The sequence below is a fragment of the Hyla sarda genome, unplaced genomic scaffold (assembly GCF_029499605.1).
Source record: "Hyla sarda isolate aHylSar1 unplaced genomic scaffold, aHylSar1.hap1 scaffold_31, whole genome shotgun sequence".
NCBI lineage: Eukaryota > Metazoa > Chordata > Amphibia > Anura > Hylidae > Hyla > Hyla sarda.
This window is the reverse complement of record NW_026609824.1, coordinates 994,293-1,019,421: the sequence shown is the minus strand read 5'-3', so window position 1 is coordinate 1,019,421 and position 25,129 is coordinate 994,293.

The following is a 25,129-nucleotide window of genomic DNA, read 5'->3' as shown; positions in this document are numbered from 1 at the left end:
AAGAGAGCAGCGAGCAAACCAGATGTGAGAGAGAGCTAGCCAGATAAGAGAGCGAGCCAGACAATTAAGCAAGCAAGCGAGCCAGATATGAGAGCAAGAGAGCCACATATGAGAGCAAGCGAGCTAGCCAGATATGAGAGCAAGCAAGCGAGCCAGATTTGAGAGTGAGCGCGCAAGATATGCGAGCGAGCCAGATAAGAGAGCGAGCCAGACAAGAGAGCAAGCGAGCGAGCCAGATATGAGAGCAAGCGAGCAAGCCAGATATGAGAGCGAGCGAGCCAGACATGAGACGGAGCGAGTAAGATATGAGAGCGAGCGAACCAGATATGCGAGCGAGCCATAAAAGAGAGCGAGACAGACAAGAGAGCAAGCGAGCGAGCCAGATATGAGAGCAAGCTAGCAAGCCAAATATGAGAGCGAGCCAGATAAGAGAGCGAGCCAGACAAGAGAGCAAGCGAGCGAGCAAAATATGAGAGCAAGAGAGCCAGCTAGATGTGAGAGCGAGCGAGCCAGATATGTGAGCAAGCCAGATAAGAGAGCGAGCCAGACAAGAGAGCAAGCGAGCGAGCCAGATATGAGAGCAAGCGAGCGAGCCAGATATGAGAGCGAGCGAGCCAGATAAGAGAGCAAGCCAGACAAAAGAGCAAGCATGCAAGCCAGATATGCTAGCGAGCAAGCCAGATAAGAGAGCGAGCCAGACAGGAGAGCAAGCGAGCGAGCCAGATATGAGAGCAAGCGAACCAGCCAGATATGAGAGCGAGCGAGCCAGATATGCGAGCGAGCCAGATAAGAGAGCGAGCCAGACAAGAGAGCAAGCGAGCGAGCCAGATATGAGAACAAGCGAGCGAGCCAGATATGAGAGCAAGCGAGCAAGCCAGATATGAGAGCAAGCGAGCAAGCCAGATATGAGAGCGAGCGAGCCAGACATGAGAGCGAGCGAGCCAGATATGCGAGCGAGCGAGCCAGATAAGAGAGCGAGCCAGACAAGAGAGCAAGCGAGCGAGCCAGATGTGAGAGCAAGGGAGCCAGATATGCGTGCGAGCGATAAAAGAGAGCGAGACAGACAAGAGAGCAAGCGAGCGAGCCAGATATGAGAGCGAGCTAGCAAGGCAGATATAAGAGCGAGCCAGATAAGAAAGCGAGCCAGACAAGAGAGCAAGCGAGCCAGATATGAGAGCAAGGGAGACAGCTAGATGTGAGAGCGAGCGAGCCAGGTATGAGAGCGAGCCAGATAAGAGAGCGAGCCAGACAAGAGAGCAAGCGAGAAAGCCAGATATGAGAGCGAGCGAGCCAGACATGAGAGCAAGCGAGCGAGCCAGATATGAGAGCGATCGAGCCAGATAAGAGAGCAAGCGTGCGAGCCAGATATGCTAGCGAGCAAGCCAGATAAGAGAGCGAGCCAGACAAAAGAGCAAGCGAGCGAGCCAGATATGAGAGCAAGCGAGCGAGCCAGATGTGAGAGCGAGACAGATAAGAGAGCAAGCCAGACAAGAGAGCAAGCGAGCGAGCCAGATATGAGAGTAAGCGAGCGAGCCAGATATGAGAGCAAGCGAGCAAGCCAGATATGAGAGCGAGCGAGTCAGACATGAGAGCGAGCGAGCCAGATATGAGAGCAAGCGAGCCAGCTAGATGTGAGAGCGAGCGAGCCAGGTATGCGAGCGAGCCAGATAAGAGAGCGAGCCAGACAAGAGAGCAAGCGAGAAAGCCAGATATGAGAGCGAGCCAGACATGAGAGCAAGCGAGCGAGCCAGATATGAGAGCGAGCGAGCCAGATAAGAGAGCAAGCCAGACAAGAGAGCAAGCGTGCGAGCCAGATATGCTAGCGAGCAAGCCAGATAAGAGAGCGAGCCAGACAAGAAAGCAAGCGAGCGAGCCAGATATGAGAGCAAGCGAGCCAGCCAGATATGAGAGAGAGCGAGCCAGATAAGAGAGCGAGCAAGGCAAGAGAGCAAGCGAGCTAGCCAGATATGAGAGCAAGCGAGCGAGCCAGATTTGAGAGCGAGCAAGCCAGATATGCGAGCGAGCCAGATAAGAGAGCGAGCCAGACAAGAGAGCAAGCGAGCGAGCCAGATATGAGAGCAAGCGAGCGAGCCGAATATGAGAGCAAGCGAGCAAGCCAGATATGAAACTGAGCGAGCAAGCCAGATATGAGAGCAAGCGAGCGAGCCAGATATGCAAACGAGCCATAAAAGAGAGTGAGACAGACAAGAAAGCAAGCGAGCGAGCCAGATATGAGAGCAAGCGAGCCAGCCAGACATGAGAGCAAGCGATCCAGCCAGATGTGAGAGCGAGCGAGCCAGATAAGAGATCGAGCAAGACAAGAGAGCAAGCGAGCTAGCCAGATATGAGAGCAAGCGAGCGAGCCAGATTTGAAAGCGAGCGAGCCAGATATGCGAGCGAGCCAGATAAGAGAGCGAGCCAGATAAGAGAGCGAGCCAGACAAGAGAGCAAGCGAGCGAGCCAGACAAGAGAGCAAGCGAGCGAGCCAGATATGAGAAAAAGCGAGCGAGCCAGATATGAGAGCAAGCGAGCGAGCCAGATATGAGAGCAAGCGAGCAAGCCAGATATGAGAGCGAGCGAGCCAGACATGAGACGGAGCGAGTAAGATATGAGAGCGAGCGAACCAGATATGCGAGCGAGCCATAAAAGAGAGCGAGACAGACAAGAGAGCAAGCGAGCGAGCCAGATATGAGAGCAAGCTAGCAAGCCAGATATGAGAGCGAGCCAGATAAGAGAGCGAGCCAGACAAGAGAGCAAGCGAGCGAGCCAAATATGAGAGCAAGCGAGCCAGCTAGATGTGAGAGCGAGCGAGCCAGATATGTGAGCGAGCCAGATAAGAGAGCGAGCCAGACAAGAGAGCAAGCGAGCGAGCCAGATATGAGAGCAAGCGAACGAGCCAGATATGAGAGCGAGCGAGCCAGATAAGAGAGCAAGCCAGACAAAAGAGCAAGCGTGCAAGCCAGATATGCTAGCGAGCAAGCCAGATAAGAGAGCGAGCCAGACAGGAGAGCAAGCGAGCGAGCCAGATATGAGAGCAAGCGAACCAGCCAGATATGAGAGCGAGCGAGCCAGATATGCGAGCGAGCCAGATAAGAGAGCGAGCCAGACAAGAGAGCAAGCAAGCGAGCCAGATATGAGAACAAGCGAGCGAGCCAGATATGAGAGCAAGCGAGCAAGCCAGATATGAGAGCAAGCGAGCAAGCCAGATATGAGAGCGAGCGAGCCAGACATGAGAGCGAGCGAGCCAGATATGCGAGCGAGCCAGATAAGAGAGCGAGCCAGACAAGAGAGCAAGCGAGCGAGCCAGATGTGAGAGCAAGGGAGCCAGATATGCGTGCGAGCGATAAAAGAGAGCGAGACAGACAAGAGAGCAAGCGAGCGAGCCAGATATGAGAGCGAGCTAGCAAGGCAGATATAAGAGCGAGCCAGATAAGAAAGCGAGCCAGACAAGAGAGCAAGCGAGCCAGATATGAGAGCAAGGGAGACAGCTAGATGTGAGAGTGTGCGAGCCAGGTATGAGAGCGAGCCAGATAAGAGAGCGAGCCAGACAAGAGAGCAAGCGAGAAAGCCAGATATGAGAGCGAGCGAGCCAGACAAAAGAGCAAGCGAGCGAGCCAGATATGAGAGCAAGCGAGCGAGCCAGATGTGAGAGCGAGACAGATAAGAGAGCAAGCCATACAAGAGAGCAAGCGAGCGAGCCAGATATGAGAGTAAGCGAGCGAGCCAGATATGAGAGCAAGCGAGCAAGCCAGATATGAGAGCGAGCGAGCCAGACATGAGAGCGAGCGAGCCAGATATGCGAGCGAGCGAGCCAGATAAGAGAGCGAGCCAGACAAGAGAGCAAGCGAGCGAGCCAGATGTGAGAGCAAGCTAGCCAGATATGCGAGCGAGCCATAAAAGAGAGCGAGACAGACAAGAGAGCAAGCGAGCGAGCCAGATATGAGAGCGAGCTAGCAAGGCAGATATAAGAGCGAGCCAGATAAGAGAGCGAGCCAGACAGGAGAGCAAGCGAGCCAGATATGAGAGCGAGCCAGATAAGAGAGCGACCCAGACAAGAGAGCAAGCGAGCGAGCCAGATATGAGAGCAAGCGAGCGAGCCGGATATGAGAGCAAGCGAGCGAGCCAGATATGAGAGCGATCGAGCCAGATAAGAGAGCAAGCGAGCGAGCCAGATATGAGAGCAAGCGAGCGAGCCAGACATGAGAGCAAGCGAGCGAGCCAGATATGAGAGCGATCGAGCCAGATAAGAGAGCAAGCGTGCGAGCCAGATATGCTAGCGAGCAAGCCAGATAAGAGAGCGAGCCAGACAAGAGAGCAAGTGAGCGAGCCAGATATGAGAGCAAGCGAGCGAGCCAGATGTGAGAGCGAGACAGATAAGAGAGCAAGCCAGACAAGAGAGCAAGCGTGCGAGCCAGATATGCTAGCGAGCAAGCCAGATAAGAGAGCGAGCCAGACAAGAGAGCAAGCGAGCGAGCCAGATATGAGAGCAATGGAACCAGCCAGATATGAGAACGAGCGAGCCAGATATGAGAGCGAGCAAGACAAGAGAGAAAGCGAGCTAGCCAAATATGAGAGCAAGCGAGCGAGCCAGATATGAGAGCAAGCGAGCGAGCCAGATATGAGAGCAAGCGAGCAAGCCAGATATGAGAGCAAGCGAGCAAGCCAGATTTGAGAGCGAGCGAGCCAGATATGCGAGCGAGCCAGAGAAGAGAGCGAGCCAGACAAGAGAGCAAGCGAGCGAGCCAGATATGAGAAAAAGCGAGCGAGCCAGATATGAGAGCAAGCGAGCGAGCCAGATATGAGAGCAAGCGAGCAAGCCAGATATGAGAGCAAGCGAGCAAGCCAGATTTGAGAGCGAGCGAGCCAGATATGCGAGCGAGCCAGATAAGAGAGTGAGCCAGACAAGAGAGCAAGCGAGCGAGCCAGATATGAGAGTAAGCGAGCGAGCCAGATATGAGAGCAAGCGAGCAAGCCAGATATGAGAGCGAAGCGAGCCAGACATGAGAGCGAGCGAGCCAGATATGCGAGCGAGCGAGCCAGATAATAGAGCGAGCCAGACAAGAGAGCAAGCGAGCGAGCCAGATGTGAGAGCAAGCTAGCCAGATATGCGAGCGAGCCATAAAAGAGAGCGAGCCAGACAAGACAGCAAGCGAGCGAGCCAGATATGAGAGCAAGCGAGCGAGCCAGATATGAGAGCAAGCAAGCCAGCCAGATGTGAGAGCGAGCGAGCCAGATATGCGAGCAAGCCATATAAGAGAGCGAGCCAGATATGAGAGCAAGAGAGCAAGCCAGATATGAGAGCAAGCGAGCGATCCAGATTTGGGAGCAAGCCAGATATAAGAGCAAGCGAGCGAGACAGATATTCGAGCGAGCCAGATAAGAGAGCGAGCCAGACAAGAAAGCAAACAAGCGAGCCAGATATGAGAGATAGCGAGCGAGCCAGATATGAGAGCAAGCGAGCAAGCCAGATATGAGAGCGAGCGAGCCAGACATGAGAGCGAGCGAGCCAGATATGCGAGCGAGCGAGCCATATAAGAGAGCGAGCCAGACAAGAGAGCAAGCGAGCGAGCCAGATGTGAGAGCGAGCGAGCCATAAAAGAGAGCGAGACAGACAAGAGAGCAAGCCACATATGAGAGCAAGCGAGCGAGCCAGATTTGAGAGCAAGTGAGCGAGCCAGATATGCGAGCGAGCCAGATAAGAGAGCGAGCCAGACAAGAGAGCAAGCGAGCGAGCCAGATATGAGAGATAGCGAGCGAGCCAGATATGAGAGCAAGCGAGCAAGCAAGATATGAGAGCGAGCGAGCCAGCCAGATATGAGAGCGAGCGAGCCAGACATGAGACCGAGCGAGCCAGATATGCGAGCGAGCGAGCCAGGTAAGAGAGCGAGCCAGACAAGAGAGCAAGCGAGCGAGCCAGATGTGAGAGCGAGCGAGCCAGATATGCGAGCGAGCCATAAAAGAGAGCAAGACAGACGAGAGCAAGCGAGCGAGCCAGATATGAGAGCAAGCTAGCAAGCCAGATATGAGAGCGAGCCAGATAAGAGAGCGAGCCAGACAAGAGAGCAAGTGAGCGAGCCAGATATGAGAGCAAGCGAGCCAGCTAGATGTGAGAGTGAGCGCGCAAGATATGCGAGCGAGCCAGATAAGAGAGCGAGCCAGACAAGAGAGCAAGCGAGCGAGCCAGATATGAGAGCAAGAGAGCCACATATGAGAGCAAGCGAGCTAGCCAGATATGAGAGCAAGCAAGCGAGCCAGATTTGAGAGTGAGCGCGCAAGATATGCGAGCGAGCCAGATAAGAGAGCGAGCCAGACAAGAGAGCAAGCGAGCGAGCCAGATATGAGAGCAAGCGAGCAAGCCAGATATGAGAGCGAGCGAGCCAGACATGAGACGGAGCGAGTAAGATATGAGAGCGAGCGAACCAGATATGCGAGCGAGCCATAAAAGAGAGCGAGACAGACAAGAGAGCAAGCGAGCGAGCCAGATATGAGAGCAAGCTAGCAAGCCAGATATGAGAGCGAGCCAGATAAGAGAGCGAGCCAGACAAAAGAGCAAGCGTGCAAGCCAGATATGCTAGCGAGCAAGCCAGATAAGAGAGCGAGCCAGACAGGAGAGCAAGCGAGCGAGCCAGATATGAGAGCAAGCGAACCAGCCAGATATGAGAGCGAGCGAGCCAGATATGCGAGCGAGCCAGATAAGAGAGCGAGCCAGACAAGAGAGCAAGCGAGCGAGCCAGATATGAGAACAAGCGAGCGAGCCAGATATGAGAGCAAGCGAGCAAGCCAGATATGAGAGCAAGCGAGCAGGCCAGATATGAGAGCGAGCGAGCCAGACATGAGAGCGAGCGAGCCAGATATGCGAGCGAGCGAGCCAGATAAGAGAGCGAGCCAGACAAGAGAGCAAGCGAGCGAGCCAGATGTGAGAGCAAGGGAGCCAGATATGCGTGCGAGCGATAAAAGAGAGCGAGACAGACAAGAGAGCAAGCGAGCGAGCCAGATATGAGAGCGAGCTAGCAAGGCAGATATAAGAGCGAGCCAGATAAGAAAGCGAGCCAGACAAGAGAGCAAGCGAGCCAGATATGAGAGCAAGGGAGACAGCTAGATGTGAGAGTGTGCGAGCCAGGTATGAGAGCGAGCCAGATAAGAGAGCGAGCCAGACAAGAGAGCAAGCGAGAAAGCCAGATATGAGAGCGAGCGAGCCAGACAAAAGAGCAAGCGAGCGAGCCAGATATGAGAGCAAGCGAGCGAGCCAGATGTGAGAGCGAGACAGATAAGAGAGCAAGCCATACAAGAGAGCAAGCGAGCGAGCCAGATATGAGAGTAAGCGAGCGAGCCAGATATGAGAGCAAGCGAGCAAGCCAGATATGAGAGCGAGCGAGCCAGACATGAGAGCGAGCGAGCCAGATATGCGAGCGAGCGAGCCAGATAAGAGAGCGAGCCAGACAAGAGAGCAAGCGAGCGAGCCAGATGTGAGAGCAAGCTAGCCAGATATGCGAGCGAGCCATAAAAGAGAGCGAGACAGACAAGAGAGCAAGCGAGCGAGCCAGATATGAGAGCGAGCTAGCAAGGCAGATATAAGAGCGAGCCAGATAAGAGAGCGAGCCAGACAGGAGAGCAAGCGAGCCAGATATGAGAGCGAGCCAGATAAGAGAGCGACCCAGACAAGAGAGCAAGCGAGCGAGCCAGATATGAGAGCAAGCGAGCGAGCCGGATATGAGAGCAAGCGAGCGAGCCAGATATGAGAGCGATCGAGCCAGATAAGAGAGCAAGCGAGCGAGCCAGATATGAGAGCAAGCGAGCGAGCCAGACATGAGAGCAAGCGAGCGAGCCAGATATGAGAGCGATCGAGCCAGATAAGAGAGCAAGCGTGCGAGCCAGATATGCTAGCGAGCAAGCCAGATAAGAGAGCGAGCCAGACAAGAGAGCAAGTGAGCGAGCCAGATATGAGAGCAAGCGAGCGAGCCAGATGTGAGAGCGAGACAGATAAGAGAGCAAGCCAGACAAGAGAGCAAGCGTGCGAGCCAGATATGCTAGCGAGCAAGCCAGATAAGAGAGCGAGCCAGACAAGAGAGCAAGCGAGCGAGCCAGATATGAGAGCAATGGAACCAGCCAGATATGAGAACGAGCGAGCCAGATATGAGAGCGAGCAAGACAAGAGAGAAAGCGAGCTAGCCAAATATGAGAGCAAGCGAGCGAGCCAGATATGAGAGCAAGCGAGCGAGCCAGATATGAGAGCAAGCGAGCAAGCCAGATATGAGAGCAAGCGAGCAAGCCAGATTTGAGAGCGAGCGAGCCAGATATGCGAGCGAGCCAGAGAAGAGAGCGAGCCAGACAAGAGAGCAAGCGAGCGAGCCAGATATGAGAAAAAGCGAGCGAGCCAGATATGAGAGCAAGCGAGCGAGCCAGATATGAGAGCAAGCGAGCAAGCCAGATATGAGAGCAAGCGAGCAAGCCAGATTTGAGAGCGAGCGAGCCAGATATGCGAGCGAGCCAGATAAGAGAGTGAGCCAGACAAGAGAGCAAGCGAGCGAGCCAGATATGAGAGTAAGCGAGCGAGCCAGATATGAGAGCAAGCGAGCAAGCCAGATATGAGAGCGAAGCGAGCCAGACATGAGAGCGAGCGAGCCAGATATGCGAGCGAGCGAGCCAGATAATAGAGCGAGCCAGACAAGAGAGCAAGCGAGCGAGCCAGATGTGAGAGCAAGCTAGCCAGATATGCGAGCGAGCCATAAAAGAGAGCGAGCCAGACAAGACAGCAAGCGAGCGAGCCAGATATGAGAGCAAGCGAGCGAGCCAGATATGAGAGCAAGCAAGCCAGCCAGATGTGAGAGCGAGCGAGCCAGATATGCGAGCAAGCCATATAAGAGAGCGAGCCAGATATGAGAGCAAGAGAGCAAGCCAGATATGAGAGCAAGCGAGCGATCCAGATTTGGGAGCAAGCCAGATATAAGAGCAAGCGAGCGAGACAGATATTCGAGCGAGCCAGATAAGAGAGCGAGCCAGACAAGAAAGCAAACAAGCGAGCCAGATATGAGAGATAGCGAGCGAGCCAGATATGAGAGCAAGCGAGCAAGCCAGATATGAGAGCGAGCGAGCCAGACATGAGAGCGAGCGAGCCAGATATGCGAGCGAGCGAGCCATATAAGAGAGCGAGCCAGACAAGAGAGCAAGCGAGCGAGCCAGATGTGAGAGCGAGCGAGCCATAAAAGAGAGCGAGACAGACAAGAGAGCAAGCCACATATGAGAGCAAGCGAGCGAGCCAGATTTGAGAGCAAGTGAGCGAGCCAGATATGCGAGCGAGCCAGATAAGAGAGCGAGCCAGACAAGAGAGCAAGCGAGCGAGCCAGATATGAGAGATAGCGAGCGAGCCAGATATGAGAGCAAGCGAGCAAGCAAGATATGAGAGCGAGCGAGCCAGCCAGATATGAGAGCGAGCGAGCCAGACATGAGACCGAGCGAGCCAGATATGCGAGCGAGCGAGCCAGGTAAGAGAGCGAGCCAGACAAGAGAGCAAGCGAGCGAGCCAGATGTGAGAGCGAGCGAGCCAGATATGCGAGCGAGCCATAAAAGAGAGCAAGACAGACGAGAGCAAGCGAGCGAGCCAGATATGAGAGCAAGCTAGCAAGCCAGATATGAGAGCGAGCCAGATAAGAGAGCGAGCCAGACAAGAGAGCAAGTGAGCGAGCCAGATATGAGAGCAAGCGAGCCAGCTAGATGTGAGAGTGAGCGCGCAAGATATGCGAGCGAGCCAGATAAGAGAGCGAGCCAGACAAGAGAGCAAGCGAGCGAGCCAGATATGAGAGCAAGAGAGCCACATATGAGAGCAAGCGAGCTAGCCAGATATGAGAGCAAGCAAGCGAGCCAGATTTGAGAGTGAGCGCGCAAGATATGCGAGCGAGCCAGATAAGAGAGCGAGCCAGACAAGAGAGCAAGCGAGCGAGCCAGATATGAGAGCAAGCGAGCAAGCCAGATATGAGAGCGAGCGAGCCAGACATGAGACGGAGCGAGTAAGATATGAGAGCGAGCGAACCAGATATGCGAGCGAGCCATAAAAGAGAGCGAGACAGACAAGAGAGCAAGCGAGCGAGCCAGATATGAGAGCAAGCTAGCAAGCCAGATATGAGAGCGAGCCAGATAAGAGAGCGAGCCAGACAAGAGAGCAAGCGAGCGAGCCAGATATGCTAGCGAGCAAACCAGATAAGAGAACGAGCCAGACAAGAGAGCAAGCGAGCGAGCCAGATATGAGAGCAAGCGAGCCAGCCAGATATAAGAGCGAGCGAGCCAGATAAGAGAGCGAGCAAGACAAGAGAGCAAGCGAGCTAGCCACATTTGAGAGCAAGCGAGCGAGCCAGATGTGAGAGCGAGCGAGCAAGATATGCGAGCGAGCCAGATAAGAGAGCGAGCCAGACAAGAGAGCAGCGAGCAAGCCAGATGTGAGAGAGAGCTAGCCAGATAAGAGAGCGAGCCAGACAATTAAGCAAGCAAGCGAGCCAGATATGAGAGCAAGAGAGCCACATATGAGAGCAAGCGAGCTAGCCAGATATGAGAGCAAGCAAGCGAGCCAGATTTGAGAGTGAGCGCGCAAGATATGCGAGCGAGCCAGATAAGAGAGCGAGCCAGACAAGAGAGCAAGCGAGCGAGCCAGACAAGAGAGCAAGCGAGCGAGCCAGATATGAGAAAAAGCGAGCGAGCCAGATATGAGAGCAAGCGAGCGAGCCAGATATGAGAGCAAGCGAGCAAGCCAGATATGAGAGCGAGCGAGCCAGACATGAGACGGAGCGAGTAAGATATGAGAGCGAGCGAACCAGATATGCGAGCGAGCCATAAAAGAGAGCGAGACAGACAAGAGAGCAAGCGAGCGAGCCAGATATGAGAGCAAGCTAGCAAGCCAGATATGAGAGCGAGCCAGATAAGAGAGCGAGCCAGACAAGAGAGCAACCGAGCGAGCCAAATATGAGAGCAAGCGAGCCAGCTAGATGTGAGAGCGAGCGAGCCAGATATGTGAGCGAGCCAGATAAGAGAGCGAGCCAGACAAGAGAGCAAGCGAGCGAGCCAGATATGAGAGCAAGCGAGCGAGCCAGATATGAGAGCGAGCGAGCCAGATAAGAGAGCAAGCCAGACAAAAGAGCAAGCGTGCAAGCCAGATATGCTAGAGAGCAAGCCAGATAAGAGAGCGAGCCAGACAGGAGAGCAAGCGAGCGAGCCAGATATGAGAGCAAGGGAGCCAGATATGCGTGCGAGCGATAAAAGAGAGCGAGACAGACAAGAGAGCAAGCGAGCGAGCCAGATATGAGAGCGAGCTAGCAAGGCAGATATAAGAGCGAGCCAGATAAGAAAGCGAGCCAGACAAGAGAGCAAGCGAGCCAGATATGAGAGCAAGGGAGACAGCTAGATGTGAGAGTGTGCGAGCCAGGTATGAGAGCGAGCCAGATAAGAGAGCGAGCCAGACAATAGAGCAAGCGAGAAAGCCAGATATGAGAGCGAGCGAGCCAGACATGAGAGCAAGCGAGCGAGCCAGATATGAGAGCGATCGAGCCAGATAAGAGAGCAAGCGTGCGAGCCAGATATGCTAGCGAGCAAGCCAGATAAGAGAGCGAGCCAGACAAAAGAGCAAGCGAGCGAGCCAGATATGAGAGCAAGCGAGCGAGCCAGATGTGAGAGCGAGACAGATAAGAGAGCAAGCCAGACAAGAGAGCAAGCGAGCGAGCCAGTTATGAGAGTAAGCGAGCGAGCCAGATATGAGAGCAAGCGAGCAAGCCAGATATGAGAGCGAGCGAGCCAGACATGAGAGCGAGCGAGCCAGATATGCGAGCGAGCGAGCCAGATAAGAGAGCGAGCCAGACAAGAGAGCAAGCGAGCGAGCCAGATGTGAGAGCAAGCTAGCCAGATATGCGAGCGAGCCATAAAAGAGAGCGAGACAGACAAGAGAGCAAGCGAGCGAGCCAGATATGAGAGCGAGCTAGCAAGGCAGATATAAGAGCGAGCCAGATAAGAGAGCGAGCCAGACAGGAGAGCAAGCGAGCCAGATATGAGAGGGAGCCAGATAAGAGAGCGACCCAGACAAGAGAGCAAGCGAGCGAGCCAGATATGAGAGCAAGCGAGCGAGCCGGATATGAGAGCAAGCGAGCGAGCCAGATATGAGAGCGATCGAGCCAGATAAGAGAGCAAGCGAGCGAGCCAGATATGAGAGCAAGCGAGCGAGCCAGACATGAGAGCAAGCGAGCGAGCCAGATATGAGAGCGATCGAGCCAGATAAGAGAGCAAGCGTGCGAGCCAGATATGCTAGCGAGCAAGCCAGATAAGAGAGCGAGCCAGACAAGAGAGCAAGTGAGCGAGCCAGATATGAGAGCAAGCGAGCGAGCCAGATGTGAGAGCGAGACAGATAAGAGAGCAAGCCAGACAAGAGAGCAAGCGTGCGAGCCAGATATGCTAGCGAGCAAGCCAGATAAGAGAGCGAGCCAGACAAGAGAGCAAGCGAGCGAGCCAGATATGAGAGCAATGGAACCAGCCAGATATGAGAACGAGCGAGCCAGAAATGAGAGCGAGCAAGACAAGAGAGAAAGCGAGCTAGCCAAATATGAGAGCAAGCGAGCGAGCCAGATATGAGAGCAAGCGAGCGAGCCAGATATGAGAGCAAGCGAGCAAGCCAGATATGAGAGCAAGCGAGCAAGCCAGATTTGAGAGCGAGCGAGCCAGATATGCGAGCGAGCCAGAGAAGAGAGCGAGCCAGACAAGAGAGCAAGCGAGCGAGCCAGATATGAGAAAAAGCGAGCGAGCCAGATATGAGAGCAAGCGAGCGAGCCAGATATGAGAGCAAGCGAGCAAGCCAGATATGAGAGCAAGCGAGCAAGCCAGATTTGAGAGCGAGCGAGCCAGATATGCGAGCGAGCCAGATAAGAGAGTGAGCCAGACAAGAGAGCAAGCGAGCGAGCCAGATATGAGAGTAAGCGAGCGAGCCAGATATGAGAGCAAGCGAGCAAGCCAGATATGAGAGCGAAGCGAGCCAGACATGAGAGCGAGCGAGCCAGATATGCGAGCGAGCCAGATAAGAGAGCGAGCCAGACAAGAGAGCAAGCGAGCGAGCCAGATGTGAGAGCAAGCTAGCCAGATATGCGAGCGAGCCATAAAAGAGAGCGAGCCAGACAAGACAGCAAGCAAGCGAGCCAGATATGAGAGCAAGCGAGCGAGCCAGATATGAGAGCAAGCAAGCCAGCCAGATGTGAGAGCGAGCGAGCCAGATATGCGAGCAAGCCATATAAGAGAGCGAGCCAGATATGAGAGCAAGAGAGCAAGCCAGATATGAGAGCAAGCGAGCGAGCCAGATTTGGGAGCAAGCCAGATATAAGAGCAAGCGAGCGAGACAGATATTCGAGCGAGCCAGATAAGAGAGCGAGCCAGACAAGAAAGCAAACAAGCGAGCCAGATATGAGAGATAGCGAGCGAGCCAGATATGAGAGCAAGCGAGCAAGCCAGATATGAGAGCGAGCGAGCCAGACATGAGAGCGAGCGAGCCAGATATGCGAGCGAGCGAGCCATATAAGAGAGCGAGCCAGACAAGAGAGCAAGCGAGCGAGCCAGATGTGAGAGCGAGCGAGCCATAAAAGAGAGCGAGACAGACAAGAGAGCAAGCCACATATGAGAGCAAGCGAGCGAGCCAGATTTGAGAGCAAGTGAGCGAGCCAGATATGCGAGCGAGCCAGATAAGAGAGCGAGCCAGACAAGAGAGCAAGCGAGCGAGCCAGATATGAGAGATAGCGAGCGAGCCAGATATGAGAGCAAGCGAGCAAGCAAGATATGAGAGCGAGCGAGCCAGCCAGATATGAGAGCGAGCGAGCCAGACATGAGACCGAGCGAGCCAGATATGCGAGCGAGCGAGCCAGGTAAGAGAGCGAGCCAGACAAGAGAGCAAGCGAGCGAGCCAGATGTGAGAGCGAGCGAGCCAGATATGCGAGCGAGCCATAAAAGAGAGCAAGACAGACGAGAGCAAGCGAGCGAGCCAGATATGAGAGCAAGCTAGCAAGCCAGATATGAGAGCGAGCCAGATAAGAGAGCGAGCCAGACAAGAGAGCAAGTGAGCGAGCCAGATATGAGAGCAAGCGAGCCAGCTAGATGTGAGAGTGAGCGCGCAAGATATGCGAGCGAGCCAGATAAGAGAGCGAGCCAGACAAGAGAGCAAGCGAGCGAGCCAGATATGAGAGCAAGAGAGCCACATATGAGAGCAAGCGAGCTAGCCAGATATGAGAGCAAGCAAGCGAGCCAGATTTGAGAGTGAGCGCGCAAGATATGCGAGCGAGCCAGATAAGAGAGCGAGCCAGACAAGAGAGCAAGCGAGCGAGCCAGATATGAGAGCAAGCGAGCAAGCCAGATATGAGAGCGAGCGAGCCAGACATGAGACGGAGCGAGTAAGATATGAGAGCGAGCGAACCAGATATGCGAGCGAGCCATAAAAGAGAGCGAGACAGACAAGAGAGCAAGCGAGCGAGCCAGATATGAGAGCAAGCTAGCAAGCCAGATATGAGAGCGAGCCAGATAAGAGAGCGAGCCAGACAAGAGAGCAAGCGAGCGAGCCAGATATGCTAGCGAGCAAACCAGATAAGAGAACGAGCCAGACAAGAGAGCAAGCGAGCGAGCCAGATATGAGAGCAAGCGAGCCAGCCAGATATAAGAGCGAGCGAGCCAGATAAGAGAGCGAGCAAGACAAGAGAGCAAGCGAGCTAGCCACATTTGAGAGCAAGCGAGCGAGCCAGATGTGAGAGCGAGCGAGCAAGATATGCGAGCGAGCCAGATAAGAGAGCGAGCCAGACAAGAGAGCAGCGAGCAAGCCAGATGTGAGAGAGAGCTAGCCAGATAAGAGAGCGAGCCAGACAATTAAGCAAGCAAGCGAGCCAGATATGAGAGCAAGAGAGCCACATATGAGAGCAAGCGAGCTAGCCAGATATGAGAGCAAGCAAGCGAGCCAGATTTGAGAGTGAGCGCGCAAGATATGCGAGCGAGCCAGATAAGAGAGCGAGCCAGACAAGAGAGCAAGCGAGCGAGCCAGACAAGAGAGCAAGCGAGCGAGCCAGATATGAGAAAAAGCGAGCGAGCCAGATATGAGAGCAAGCGAGCGAGCCAGATATGAGAGCAAGCGAGCAAGCCAGATATGAGAGCGAGCGAGCCAGACATGAGACGGAGCGAGTAAGATATGAGAGCGAGCGAACCAGATATGCGAGCGAGCCATAAAAGAGAGCGAGACAGACAAGAGAGCAAGCGAGCGAGCCAGATATGAGAGCAAGCTAGCAAGCCAGATATGAGAGCGAGCCAGATAAGAGAGCGAGCCAGACAAGAGAGCAAGCGAGCGAGCCAAATATGAGAGCAAGCAGCCAGCTAGATGTGAGAGCGAGCGAGCCAGATATGTGAGCGAGCCAGATAAGAGAGCGAGCCAGACAAGAGAGCAAGCGAGCGAGCCAGACAAGAGAGCAAGCGAGCGAGCCAGATATGAGAAAAAGCGAGCGAGCCAGATATGAGAGCAAGCGAGCGAGCCAGATATGAGAGCAAGCGAGCAAGCCAGATATGAGAGCGAGCGAGCCAGACATGAGACGGAGCGAGTAAGATATGAGAGCGAGCGAACCAGATATGCGAGCGAGCCATAAAAGAGAGCGAGACAGACAAGAGAGCAAGCGAGCGAGCCAGATATGAGAGCAAGCTAGCAAGCCAGATATGAGAGCGAGCCAGATAAGAGAGCGAGCCAGACAAGAGAGCAAGCGAGCGAGCCAAATATGAGAGCAAGCGAGCCAGCTAGATGTGAGAGCGAGCGAGCCAGATATGTGAGCGAGCCAGATAAGAGAGCGAGCCAGACAAGAGAGCAAGCGAGCGAGCCAGATATGAGAGCAAGCGAGCGAGCCAGATATGAGAGCGAGCGAGCCAGATAAGAGAGCAAGCCAGACAAAAGAGCAAGCGTGCAAGCCAGATATGCTAGCGAGCAAGCCAGATAAGAGAGCGAGCCAGACAGGAGAGCAAGCGAGCGAGCCAGATATGAGAGCAAGCGAACCAGCCAGATATGAGAGCGAGCGAGCCAGATATGCGAGCGAGCCAGATAAGAGAGCGAGCCAGACAAGAGAGCAAGCGAGCGAGCCAGATATGAGAACAAGCGAGCGAGCCAGATATGAGAGCAAGCGAGCAAGCCAGATATGAGAGCAAGCGAGCAAGCCAGATATGAGAGCGAGCGAGCCAGACATGAGAGCGAGCGAGCCAGATATGCGAGCGAGCGAGCCAGATAAGAGAGCGAGCCAGACAAGAGAGCAAGCGAGCGAGCCAGATGTGAGAGCAAGGGAGCCAGATATGCGTGCGAGCGATAAAAGAGAGCGAGACAGACAAGAGAGCAAGCGAGCGAGCCAGATATGAGAGCGAGCTAGCAAGGCAGATATAAGAGCGAGCCAGATAAGAAAGCGAGCCAGACAAGAGAGCAAGCGAGCCAGATATGAGAGCAAGGGAGACAGCTAGATGTGAGAGTGTGCGAGCCAGGTATGAGAGCGAGCCAGATAAGAGAGCGAGCCAGACAAGAGAGCAAGCGAGAAAGCCAGATATGAGAGTGAGCGAGCCAGACATGAGAGCAAGCGAGCGAGCCAGATATGAGAGCGATCGAGCCAGATAAGAGAGCAAGCGTGCGAGCCAGATATGCTAGCGAGCAAGCCAGATAAGAGAGCGAGCCAGACAAAAGAGCAAGCGAGCGAGCCAGATATGAGAGCAAGCGAGCGAGCCAGATGTGAGAGCGAGACAGATAAGAGAGCAAGCCATACAAGAGAGCAAGCGAGCGAGCCAGATATGAGAGTAAGCGAGCGAGCCAGATATGAGAGCAAGCGAGCAAGCCAGATATGAGAGCGAGCGAGCCAGACATGAGAGCGAGCGAGCCAGATATGCGAGCGAGCGAGCCAGATAAGAGAGCGAGCCAGACAAGAGAGCAAGCGAGCGAGCCAGATGTGAGAGCAAGCTAGCCAGATATGCGAGCGAGCCATAAAAGAGAGCGAGACAGACAAGAGAGCAAGCGAGCGAGCCAGATATGAGAGCGAGCTAGCAAGGCAGATATAAGAGCGAGCCAGATAAGAGAGCGAGCCAGACAGGAGAGCAAGCGAGCCAGATATGAGAGCGAGCCAGATAAGAGAGCGACCCAGACAAGAGAGCGAGCGAGCGAGCCAGATATGAGAGCAAGCGAGCGAGCCGGATATGAGAGCAAGCGAGCGAGCCAGATATGAGAGCGATCGAGCCAGATAAGAGAGCAAGCGAGCGAGCCAGATATGAGAGCAAGCGAGCGAGCCAGACATGAGAGCAAGCGAGCGAGCCAGATATGAGAGCGATCGAGCCAGATAAGAGAGCAAGCGTGCGAGCCAGATATGCTAGCGAGCAAGCCAGATAAGAGAGCGAGCCAGACAAGAGAGCAAGTGAGCGAGCCAGATATGAGAGCAAGCGAGCGAGCCAGATATGAGAGCGAGACAGATAAGAGAGCAAGCCAGACAAGAGAGCAAGCGTGCGAGCCAGATATGCTAGCGAGCAAGCCAGATAAGAGAGCGAGCCAGACAAGAGAGCAAGCGAGCGAGCCAGATATGAGAGCAATCGAACCAGCCAGATATGAGAACGAGCGAGCCAGATATGAGAGCGAGCCAGACAAGAGAGCAAGCGAGCGAGCCAGATATGAGAGCAATCGAACCAGCCAGATATGAGAACGAGCGAGCCAGATATGAGAGCGAGCAAGACAAGAGAGAAAGCGAGCTAGCCAAATATGAGAGCAAGCGAGCGAGCCAGATATGAGAGCAAGCGAGCGAGCCAGATATGAGAGCAAGCGAGCAAGCCAGATATGAGAGCAAGCGAGCAAGCCAGATTTGAGAGCGAGCGAGCCAGATATGCGAGCGAGCCAGAGAAGAGAGCGAGCCAGACAAGAGAGCAAGCGAGCGAGCCAGATATGAGAAAAAGCGAGCGAGCCAGATATGAGAGCAAGCGAGCGAGCCAGATATGAGAGCAAGCGAGCAAGCCAGATATGAGAGCAAGCGAGCAAGCCAGATTTGAGAGCGAGCGAGCCAGATATGCGAGCGAGCCAGATAAGAGAGTGAGCCAGACAAGAGAGCAAGCGAGCGAGCCAGATATGAGAGTAAGCGAGCGAGCCAGATATGAGAGCAAGCGAGCAAGCCAGATATGAGAGCGAAGCGAGCCAGACATGAGAGCGAGCGAGCCAGATATGCGAGCGAGCGAGCCAGATAAGAGAGCGAGCCAGACAAGAGAGCAAGCGAGCGAGCCAGATGTGAGAGCAAGCTAGCCAGATATGCGAGCGAGCCATAAAAGAGAGCGAGCCAGACAAGACAGCAAGCGAGCGAGCCAGATATGAGAGCAAGCGAGCGAGCCAGATATGAGAGCAAGCAAGCCAGCCAGATGTGATAGCGAGCGAGCCAGATATGCGAGCAAGCCATATAAGAGAGCGAGTCAGATATGAGAGCAAGAGAGCAAGCCAGATATGAGAGCAAGCGAGCGAGCCAGATTTGGGAGCAAGCCAGATATAAGAGCAAGCGAGCGAGACAGATATTCGAGCGAGCCAGATAAGAGAGCGAGCCAGACAAGAAAGCAAACAAGCGAGCCAGATATGAGAGATAGCGAGCGAGCCAGATATGAGAGCAAGCGAGCAAGCCAGATATGAGAGCGAGCGAGCCAGACATGAGAGCGAGCGAGCCAGATATGCGAGCGAGCGAGCCATATAAGAGAGCGAGCCAGACAAGAGAGCAAGCGAGCGAGCCAGATGTGAGAGCGAGCGAGCCATAAAAGAGAGCGAGACAGACAAGAGAGCAAGCCACATATGAGAGCAAGCGAGCGAGCCAGATTTGAGAGCAAGTGAGCGAGCCAGATATGCGAGCGAGCCAGATAAGAGAGCGAGCCAGACAAGAGAGCAAGCGAGCGAGCCAGATATGAGAGATAGCGAGCGAGCCAGATATGAGAGCAAGCGAGCAAGCAAGATATGAGAGCGAGCCAGCCAGATATGAGAGCGAGCGAGCCAGACATGAGAGCGAGCGAGCCAGATATGCGAGCGAGCGAGCCAGATAAGAGAGCGAGCCAGACAAGAGAGCAAGCGAGCGAGCCAGATGTGAGAGCGAGCGAGCCAGATATGCGAGCGAGCCATAAAAGAGAGCAAGACAGACGAGAGCAAGCGAGCGAGCCAGATATGAGAGCAAGCTAGCAAGCCAGATAAGCCAGATAAGAGAGCGAGCCAGACAAGAGAGCAAGTGAGCGAGCCAGATATGAGAGCAAGCGAGCCAGCTAGATGTGAGAGTGAGCGCGCAAGATATGCGAGCGAGCCAGATAAGAGAGCGAGCCAGACAAGAGAGCAAGCGAGCGAGCCAGATATGAGAGCAAGAGAGCCACATATGAGAGCAAGCGAGCTAGCCAGATATGAGAGCAAGCAAGCGAGCCAGATTTGAGAGTGAGCGCGCAAGATATGCGAGCGAGCCAGATAAGAGAGCGAGCCAGACAAGAGAGCAAGCGAGCGAGCCAGATATGAGAGCAAGCGAGCAAGCCAGATATGAGAGCGAGCGAGCCAGACATGAGACGGAGCGAGTAAGATATGAGAGCGAGCGAACCAGATATGCGAGCGAGCCATAAAAGAGAGCGAGACAGACAAGAGAGCAAGCGAGCGAGCCAGATATGAGAGCAAGCTAGCAAGCCAGATATGAGAGCGAGCCAGATAAGAGAGCGAGCCAGACAAGAGAGCAAGCGAGCGAGCCAGATATGCTAGCGAGCAAACCAGATAAGAGAGCGAGCCAGACAAGAGAGCAAGCGAGCGAGCCAGATATGAGAGCAAGCGAGCGAGCCAGATATAAGAGCGAGCGAGCCAGATAAGAGAGCGAGCAAGACAAGAGAGCAAGCGAGCTAGCCACATTTGAGAGCAAGCGAGCGAGCCAGATGTGAGAGCGAGCGAGCAAGATATGCGAGCGAGCCAGATAAGAGAGCGAGCCAGACAAGAGAGCAGCGAGCAAGCCAGATGTGAGAGAGAGCTAGCCAGATAAGAGAGCGAGCCAGACAATTAAGCAAGCAAGCGAGCCAGATATGAGAGCAAGAGAGCCACATATGAGAGCAAGCGAGCTAGCCAGATATGAGAGCAAGCAAGCGAGCCAGATTTGAGAGTGAGCGCGCAAGATATGCGAGCGAGCCAGATAAGAGAGCGAGCCAGACAAGAGAGCAAGCGAGCGAGCCAGATATGAGAGCAAGCGAGCAAGCCAGATATGAGAGCGAGCGAGCCAGACATGAGACGGGAGCGAGTAAGATATGAGAGCGAGCGAACCAGATATGCGAGCGAGCCATAAAAGAGAGCGAGACAGACAAGAGAGCAAGCGAGCGAGCCAGATATGAGAGCAAGCTAGCAAGCCAGATATGAGAGCGAGCCAGATAAGAGAGCGAGCCAGACAAGAGAGCAACCGAGCGAGCCAAATATGAGAGCAAGCGAGCCAGCTAGATGTGAGAGCGAGCGAGCCAGATATGTGAGCGAGCCAGATAAGAGAGCGAGCCAGACAAGAGAGCAAGCGAGCGAGCCAGATATGAGAGCAAGCGAGCGAGCCAGATATGAGAGCGAGCGAGCCAGATAAGAGAGCAAGCCAGACAAAAGAGCAAGCGTGCAAGCCAGATATGCTAGCGAGCAAGCCAGATAAGAGAGCGAGCCAGACAGGAGAGCAAGCGAGCGAGCCAGATATGAGAGCAAGCGAACCAGCCAGATATGAGAGCGAGCGAGCCAGATATGCGAGCGAGCCAGATAAGAGAGCGAGCCAGACAAGAGAGCAAGCGAGCGAGCCAGATATGAGAACAAGCGAGCGAGCCAGATATGAGAGCAAGCGAGCAAGCCAGATGAGAGCAAGCGAGCAAGCCAGATATGAGAGCGAGCGAGCCAGATATGCGAGCGAGCGAGCCAGATAAGAGAGCGAGCCAGACATGAGAGCGAGCGAGCCAGATATGCGAGCGAGCGAGCCAGATAAGAGAGCGAGCCAGACAAGAGAGCAAGCGAGCAAGCCAGATGTGAGAGCATGGGAGCCAGATATGCGTGTGCGAGCGATAAAAGAGAGCGAGCCAGACAAGAGAGCAAGCGAGCGAGCCAGATATGAGAGCAAGCAAACCAGCCAGATATGAGAGCGAGCGAGCCAGATATGAGAGCGAGCAAGACAAGAGAGCAAGCGAGCTAGCCAGATATGAGAGCAAGCGAGCGAGCCAGATTTGAGAGCAGCGAGCCAGATATGCGAGCGAGCCAGATAAGAGAGAGAGCCAGACAAGAGAGCAAGCGAGCGAGACAGATATGAGAAAAAGTGAGCGAGCCAGATATGAGAGCAAGCGAGCGAGCCAGATATGAGAGCAAGCGAGCAAGCCAGATATGAGAGCAAGCGAGCGAGCCAGATTTGAGAGCGAGCGAGCTAGATATGCGAGTGAGCCAGATAAGAGAGTGAGCCAGACAAGAGAGCAAGCGAGCGAGCCAGATATGAGAGTAAGCGAGCGAGCCAGATATGAGAGCAAGCGAGCAAGCCAGATATGAGAGCGAAGCGAGCCAGACATGAGAGCGAGCGAGCCAGATATGCGAGCGAGCGAGCCAGATAAGAGAGCGAGCCAGACAAGAGAGCAAGCGAGCGAGCCAGATGTGAGAGCAAGCTAGCCAGATATGCGAGCGAGCCATAAAAGAGAGCGAGCCAGACAAGACAGCAAGCGAGCGAGCCAGATATGAGAGCAAGCGAGCGAGCCAGATATGAGAGCAAGCAAGCCAGCCAGATGTGATAGCGAGCGAGCCAGATATGCGAGCAAGCCATATAAGAGAGCGAGTCAGATATGAGAGCAAGAGAGCAAGCCAGATATGAGAGCAAGCGAGCGAGCCAGATTTGGGAGCAAGCCAGATATAAGAGCAAGCGAGCGAGACAGATATTCGAGCGAGCCAGATAAGAGAGCGAGCCAGACAAGAAAGCAAACAAGCGAGCCAGATATGAGAGATAGCGAGCGAGCCAGATATGAGAGCAAGCGAGCAAGCCAGATATGAGAGCGAGCGAGCCAGACATGAGAGCGAGCGAGCCAGATATGCGAGCGAGCGAGCCATATAAGAGAGCGAGCCAGACAAGAGAGCAAGCGAGCGAGCCAGATGTGAGAGCGAGCGAGCCATAAAAGAGAGCGAGACAGACAAGAGAGCAAGCCACATATGAGAGCAAGCGAGCGAGCCAGATTTGAGAGCAAGTGAGCGAGCCAGATATGCGAGCGAGCCAGATAAGAGAGCGAGCCAGACAAGAGAGCAAGCGAGCGAGCCAGATATGAGAGATAGCGAGCGAGCCAGATATGAGAGCAAGCGAGCAAGCAAGATATGAGAGCGAGCCAGCCAGATATGAGAGCGAGCGAGCCAGACATGAGAGCGAGCGAGCCAGATATGCGAGCGAGCGAGCGAGCCAGATAAGAGAGCGAGCCAGACAAGAGAGCAAGCGAGCGAGCCAGATGTGAGAGCGAGCGAGCCAGATATGCGAGCGAGCCATAAAAGAGAGCAAGACAGACGAGAGCAAGCGAGCGAGCCAGATATGAGAGCAAGCTAGCAAGCCAGATATGAGAGCGAGCCAGATAAGAGAGCGAGCCAGACAAGAGAGCAAGTGAGCGAGCCAGATATGAGAGCAAGCGAGCCAGCTAGATGTGAGAGTGAGCGCGCAAGATATGCGAGCGAGCCAGATAAGAGAGCGAGCCAGACAAGAGAGCAAGCGAGCGAGCCAGATATGAGAGCAAGAGAGCCACATATGAGAGCAAGCGAGCTAGCCAGATATGAGAGCAAGCAAGCGAGCCAGATTTGAGAGTGAGCGCGCAAGATATGCGAGCGAGCCAGATAAGAGAGCGAGCCAGACAAGAGAGCAAGCGAGCGAGCCAGATATGAGAGCAAGCGAGCAAGCCAGATATGAGAGCGAGCGAGCCAGACATGAGACGGAGCGAGTAAGATATGAGAGCGAGCGAACCAGATATGCGAGCGAGCCATAAAAGAGAGAGAGACAGACAAGAGAGCAAGCGAGCGAGCCAGATATGAGAGCAAGCTAGCAAGCCAGATATGAGAGCGAGCCAGATAAGAGAGCGAGCCAGACAAGAGAGCAAGCGAGTGAGCCAGATATGCTAGCAAGCAAACCAGATAAGAGAGCGAGCCAGACAAGAGAGCAAGCGAGCGAGCCAGATATGAGAGCAAGCGAGCCAGCCAGATATAAGAGCGAGCGAGCCAGATAAGAGAGCGAGCAAGACAAGAGAGCAAGCGAGCTAGCCACATTTGAGAGCAAGCGAGCGAGCCAGATGTGAGAGCGAGCGAGCAAGATATGCGAGCGAGCCAGATAAGAGAGCGAACCAGACAAGAGAGCAGCGAGCAAGCCAGATGTGAGAGAGAGCTAGCCAGATAAGAGAGCGAGCCAGACAATTAAGCAAGCAAGCGAGCCAGATATGAGAGCAAGAGAGCCACATATGAGAGCAAGCGAGCTAGCCAGATATGAGAGCAAGCAAGCGAGCCAGATTTGAGAGTGAGCGCGCAAGATATGCGAGCGAGCCAGATAAGAGAGCGAGCCAGACAAGAGAGCAAGCGAGCGAGCCAGATATGAGAGCAAGCGAGCAAGCCAGATATGAGAGCGAGCGAGCCAGACATGAGACGGAGCGAGTAAGATATGAGAGCGAGCGAACCAGATATGCGAGCGAGCCATAAAAGAGAGCGAGACAGACAAGAGAGCAAGCGAGCGAGCCAGATATGAGAGCAAGCTAGCAAGCCAGATATGAGAGCGAGCCAGATAAGAGAGCGAGCCAGACAAGAGAGCAACCGAGCGAGCCAAATATGAGAGCAAGCGAGCCAGCTAGATGTGAGAGCGAGCGAGCCAGATATGTGAGCGAGCCAGATAAGAGAGCGAGCCAGACAAGAGAGCAAGCGAGCGAGCCAGATATGAGAGCAAGCGAGCGAGCCAGATATGAGAGCGAGCGAGCCAGATAAGAGAGCAAGCCAGACAAAAGAGCAAGCGTGCAAGCCAGATATGCTAGCGAGCAAGCCAGATAAGAGAGCGAGCCAGACAGGAGAGCAAGCGAGCGAGCCAGATATGAGAGCAAGCGAACCAGCCAGATATGAGAGCGAGCGAGCCAGATATGCGAGCGAGCCAGATAAGAGAGCGAGCCAGACAAGAGAGCAAGCGAGCGAGCCAGATATGAGAACAAGCGAGCGAGCCAGATATGAGAGCAAGCGAGCAAGCCAGATGAGAGCAAGCGAGCAAGCCAGATATGAGAGCGAGCGAGCCAGACATGAGAGCGAGCGAGCCAGATATGCGAGCGAGCGAGCCAGATAAGAGAGCGAGCCAGACAAGAGAGCAAGCGAGCAAGCCAGATGTGAGAGCATGGGAGCCAGATATGCGTGCGAGCGATAAAAGAGAGCGAGCCAGACAAGAGAGCAAGCGAGCGAGCCAGATATGAGAGCAAGCAAACCAGCCAGATATGAGAGCGAGCGAGCCAGATATGAGAGCGAGCAAGACAAGAGAGCAAGCGAGCTAGCCAGATATGAGAGCAAGCGAGCGAGCCAGATTTGAGAGCAGCGAGCCAGATATGCGAGCGAGCCAGATAAGAGAGCGAGCCAGACAAGAGAGCAAGCGAGTGAGACAGATATGAGAAAAAGTGAGCGAGCCAGATATGAGAGCAAGCGAGCGAGCCAGATATGAGAGCAAGCGAGCAAGCCAGATATGAGAGCAAGCGAGCGAGCCAGATTTGGGAGCAAGCCAGATATAAGAGCAAGCGAGCGAGACAGATATTCGAGCGAGCCAGATAAGAGAGCGAGCCAGACAAGAAAGCAAACAAGCGAGCCAGATATGAGAGATAGCGAGCGAGCCAGATATGAGAGCAAGCGAGCAAGCCAGATATGAGAGCGAGCGAGCCAGACATGAGAGCGAGCGAGCCAGATATGCGAGCGAGCGAGCCATATAAGAGAGCGAGCCAGACAAGAGAGCAAGCGAGCGAGCCAGATGTGAGAGCGAGCGAGCCATAAAAGAGAGCGAGACAGACAAGAGAGCAAGCCACATATGAGAGCAAGCGAGCGAGCCAGATTTGAGAGCAAGTGAGCGAGCCAGATATGCGAGCGAGCCAGATAAGAGAGCGAGCCAGACAAGAGAGCAAG